This window comes from Drosophila innubila, assembly GCF_004354385.1.
Source record: "Drosophila innubila isolate TH190305 chromosome 2R unlocalized genomic scaffold, UK_Dinn_1.0 1_C_2R, whole genome shotgun sequence".
NCBI classification, from domain to species: Eukaryota; Metazoa; Arthropoda; class Insecta; order Diptera; family Drosophilidae; genus Drosophila; species Drosophila innubila.
In genome coordinates, this window is record NW_022995374.1 from 25,261,709 (window position 1) to 25,267,341 (window position 5,633).

At 33.1% G+C, this 5,633-nt stretch overlaps 1 protein-coding gene across 2 annotated transcripts in view; it reads right to left on the minus strand.

The window, feature by feature from the left end:
- Window positions 1-3,334, minus strand: part of LOC117785021 — a 90,560-nt gene extending 87,226 nt beyond the window's left edge. For both annotated transcript variants that reach the window (XM_034622897.1, XM_034622896.1), the window contains exon 1: window positions 1,882-3,334. The gene's annotated coding sequence lies outside the window, so the exon portion shown is untranslated. The remainder of the gene's footprint in view (window positions 1-1,881) is intronic.
- Window positions 3,335-5,633: the final 2,299 nt, after the last annotated feature.

Sequence of the window (5,633 nt, forward strand, 5' to 3'; positions counted from 1 at the left end):
GCAATTAATTGCGTAAGCGTTGCTTATAATGTGACAAATATATATAAAAACCCCTTTAGAAGGGTATTTTTTCCCATTAACGACTGTTGCAAGTGGACCCGGGATCCCTACATATTCCCTCCACTTCCTCCTACATCTGAACAGTTGGACAACAGTTGGAGAGCTAAAATGAAGGGCTACGGAGCGCCAGACTGTCGATGCTTCCAATGGTTGCAGCCAGGGTGAATTAATAACCGTAGTCGCTTTTAAAGTTCAACCAAAGTGACCGCAAAGCAGACGCAATCGGAATGGAATAGCATAAGATGTGAGGAGAAAGAGAGAAACACGAGACGAGACGAGATGAGGCGCAGATGAATTGACATTTAATTATTGTGTAAATCATAATTTTGTTTTGTTTCCTTTTCATGTTTTTCTGCTCCCTGTTCGCTTGCCGTTGTTAAGCGCTTCACGCTGTGGGACCAACCGCATTAAATACCCGTTTTAACGGTCCTCACATTCATTTAATTTCATCACTTTAATATTAAATTGATGAACAGATGAGTTGATTTCAATTTAATCTCCATTCACATCACGACGATGTTAATGACAATGACTAGCTAATCGAATCGAATCGATGTAAGTGTGAGATAAAAACAGTGCAATCTCGTTAAAGCGAACAACAGTTGAATGAAATTAATTAATGGAAGTATAACTTTTTTATGACTCACTTTAAACGCCAATTGAATTCATTTTAATAGTAAATACCACGGAAACATCATACATGATCAACTGTGGAATGGAAATCTTAGGCATTTAACTACGTAGAAATTAATTGAATAGCTTAAGAGATTCTTTTAATGTATATTTTTGATAAGCATTATTTAACCACGATTGAAGATAGAATCAAATTAAAGAGAAAATGCCCGGTACTTTGTCACTATAACGGCTATAAGAGAGTTTCTAGTAGAAAAATAAACTAAAAAAAGGTTGTTCTATAAAGCTGTAGTTTTCGAATTTTCATAATGGCAGAGAGCGCTCTTTTTCTGTCAGCACAGTGGTGTCTAGGGCGTCCCTTATATTGGTAACTAGTAAATTAAAATTAATATTAATGTTCATTTCAGAATGGAATAACAAATAAAATCAATTTAGTTATAAAGTGAAATTAATTGCTATCTTAGCTCAAATATCATTGCATTTACATAATTACCTTATGTACAGTGGCTTCCAGCTTGTTTGAACCACTACTCTTGCATATTCCAAATTTTCAATGAATTATCTTTAAACTAGAAGGAGGGAAGGGGGTATAAATATAATTTAACCTCTGTTTAAGACTTAGCAAAATAATTTCATTTTGAATTTTATATAATTTGTCTCTAATTAGTAATTTAAAAAAAAGCTGTCAAATATGTATTTGGTCAAATAAGCTTCTTCGAGATGGAAGGTGGAAAGACAACCAACATATTGTAGAACACATTGCTTTTATCGCATAATATAAAAGATTAATTTAATTTATGAAAATATTAGTTAGGAATCCAGCACGATTTCATTTAAAACGCAATTTTCCCTTACAAGAAATGCAACTTGATTTGCATATTCCGACAGTTTAGTATAATTACAAAGCTACTAATTAGTTTCCGATCATTTCTAAGTTATAAAAAAGAATAACGTAACCATTTCGAAAGCAGAACTAATGGCTGAAGCGTGAAAAGAGAACGATAAGTGCTGTATATTGTAGAGTTGAACTGAATGTCATGTTAAATGAATTTAAATTAATTGAACTTACAAATTGTTTGCCGGTTTGGGGTCTACCGGGAACCGCTTTAAACCGATGATTGATTAAAGTACCATAACAATATTGTCGATTGATTCTTAACAGACTTAATAGACTGCTCGGATACTAACCTCTGTGCAGTTGAATAATCCAGATCCAGACCAAATGAAATGCTGCTGTTACACACACATACACACATGCAAGCTGGCATACGTATGTATTTGTGTATTCAAAATATGAAAATCACGCGTCTTCGGGACAGTGAAACGAGAGCGCACGAATCGAAAAAAAAGCTCAACACGAAACGCATTTAAGAAGATGCGCGCGAAGCGATTAAATTCTGGAGCAGGGGGTAAGATTTAAGGCAGAGACGCCGCTGCTGCCAACAACAAAAACAACGACGACAACGATGACGTCAAAGAGCGGCTTAGATTCACAAAAAAAAACCATTAGCTGAGACATTGAGAACGAGAACGAGAGCGAAAGAGAGGCACTTGGCGTAGTGAGGCTTTCTTTTGATTGGCTTGCTTCGATGATTTCTTTATTCTTCGTTTAAATTTAGCTTTAAAAGCTTAAGAGCACCAATGGAATATTGAATTAATGCGAGACTGCGTGCTCGTTAAGTATTTTCATATTTTCAGCTGTTCCTTTGCTGGTACTAGTATTGTGTGAGCTTTTCACAGCAAATTAGAACAACTTGATATCGTTTTTTTTTGTTTTGTTTTATATTGAGACTGCAGTTGTACTAGTTATTGTTATTGTTGAAACTTTTGTTATGTATATATTATTGTTGTTGTTGTTATTGCTATTATTGTTGTTGTTGTCATGCTGCTGACTTTATATATGTATGTATAGCTTTCGCTTTATTTCGAATTGCAAATGTACAATTGAAACATTTTTAGGAATTTATTGTAAACATCCACAGAATTGAGAGCAACGCGTTGCTTCATGGTCATTGCGGTGGTCTCTGCACGCACACAGCTGCACACACACACACACACAAACGCGCACACGCACACACTCTCGCACACAGCGCGTTCACACTCGATCACGATCAAAGTAAATGCAAAGCCCCCAGCCCCACGTCGGCAAGACCGTCTGTCGGTCGACTGTCGACAGTCTCTGGGGCGACCGTCAGCAGCTGCTTGCAATAATAATCAAAAACTGTAGCCGCGTGCAAATTTCACTAACTTTAAATTGTGTTTAGTCAACGCGAAGGACGGAGACGGCGCCAACATTCAGTAGAATTAGTAGAATCGACTGGCTACCAGCAGCAGGCAGCAGCGCTTATTCAATTGTTTGCATTTGCCTTGCATTCACGTTTGTCGCACTGTTGTTTTGCGACCACTGTCCGTCCGCTTGTTGCTGCCGTTCGCTGCTGCTGCCTTTTGTATTTGTCAGCAAATCATACGCGATTTTTATCTCCACCACGATATACGAATTAACAATATTTTAAGTATTTCTTATATTGTGCGACTAGCTATAATAATTTTATATTATTCCACGGTTTCGTGCAGACGGCGATATTTACATTTAGATTTACACGCCGAACTAGTGCTGTCCCCTTATCGATGGCACTATCGATGACATAACCGATAGGTTTTATTAACTATCGATTGCGTTCACCACTATCGCTAGTATCAACATATCGATACAATTTCACATATCTTATTTCTTATGGTTGCAATTGTGAACATATCGAGTCATTCATAAACAATATGCTATGATAATGTTTTTAGCTCCCTTAACTGTGGTTTTATTTTATTTTGCCCTAGATAAATATACATATTTTGTATCAAAATTAAAAGCAAAACATCAATAAAGCTTAAATCGATAGTTGAGCTGGTCTATCATACGAAAAGCATTCGATAAGTATTTAACGCCATTTATATAAATATATGTCACCCAATAATCACGAGTATATCTTTATATTCATTTAATTTTAATTTATTTTACTTTCATTTATTTTAAGTATCTGGATAATTCAATTGTAAATTTAATTTTTAGTCCCTACCATATAATAGCCATAATTTGGTCCGATGGCTATCTTCTTAACAATTTATTTAGAGAAAGTTTAGTTTGCTTATTGTTGGAACAGATTGCCTTTTTTTAAGTTTTCGGTAAATGTTTTTAGGGACCCAGTTTTTAAAGTACCGCCAATTTTCAGTGTATGCACATTGTCGTTGAGTCAAATTTACTAATATACACTAGTCCATCGCCCGACCGCCACAATCTCTCGACCATTCGTAGTCAAAAATATTACATGGGCGCGAAATTCAAGTAAAATATTTAATTTTTTAAGTAGTTGTTCAATTTAGCCATAAAATTATATATTTAAACATATTCAAGATAAATATTTAAATGAATACCTGGGTGTTGTGAAATAATTAATTCTAATAAGTAAAAAATTTAGTTTCATCAAAATTCTAACAAAAATGCATTTAAAAGTGTAACCTTCTAACTTAATTAGAAAAAAATGACAAAACATATCCGTTTTACAAAAAAAAAAAAATTGAAAAACTGTGCTTTTTCTGTAAACCAAAGTTGTCTGTTTGTGAAACAAAAACGAGCAAATAAAACAATTATATACGCATTTATTGTCAAAATATATATGAAAAACGAAGTTATTTACGAGATACTGAAAATATGAGTTATAATGATGATATATTATTTTGTTTTTAGTGGTAAGCTTTTCCACGTGCTTTGATTTCAATTATTTAAAAGAAGCTTTTTATTTGTAGCATTAATCCTTTGTACTGGATCGGTATATATAGAAACATTTACGAACATCACGACTTTTATATCTGCAAATGAAACTTTTAATAATAGAGACTTGTTTAACGACAGCTCATTTGAACAAGATTACAAATTAAGTGGAAATTATATTTATTTGATGCCATTTCAAAACCATAGATTCGATAATTGTACAATCATCCATTTGAAAAGATGTCCATCGATTTCTCCAAAATTAAGCTTCATCAAGCTGATGCATGTCATATCAAATAGAATCGTTTATAGATTCTAAACAAGCATTCCTCATTTGATTTATATCCGAACGTAGCTCCCATTACTAGAATCTTCCAAGATATCAAAATTACAATGATGATTTGGCATTGATGGATTAGAAGTGATCGCATGAGTGGATTGGGGTCAATTTAATGAATTTCTATATAATATATATTTTATTTAATATTTCTTACGATATTTAAATAAAGCTAAAAATATAAAAAGAATATCTTAGAAAAACTTTAAGAAAAATTATAATTATAAGTTTGAAAAGCAAAATTCCAAAATATGTAGTTAAGATTTTTAGGAAAGTAGATTGATTTTAAAGTCTTTGGGCTAATAGACATCCTAGATAACACTAGGCAACAAGTTTGGACTTTTTTCTTCTGATCTGACCCAAAATTACTTTTTTGGATAATTATGGGGACGTATATGACAAGAAACATTTTTTTTTTTATGGCAGAGTTTTTTTTTCGAATTTTTTAAAATTTGGTTTCTTTTGTCATCATTACTTGAGAATGCCAAAACCGATGTTCACCGATGCTTAAAATTTCGTGAAAGCTTATGAATATATCTGCAATTCATTTATACACCGTCTTGTTAATTGAGCGTCGTTAAAGATATGATTCATGGGTTCATTCATTGAGTCTCCAAGACAGAAGTACTTTTTAACTTATTTAATTTGAAAACAGCTTTCTTTAAAGAATTTCAAGAAATTTAAATGGTTTCTTCAACTGTAATCGTAGTTTGATTTTTTTTATAATTTTAACAATGTCAAGTACATTGATTAATGGAAAATGGGATAGGATAAGTCGGGAAGTATTGGGTATACTTAACTGAAAAAGAGATAAGAACTAAATAAAAATAGAATAATTTG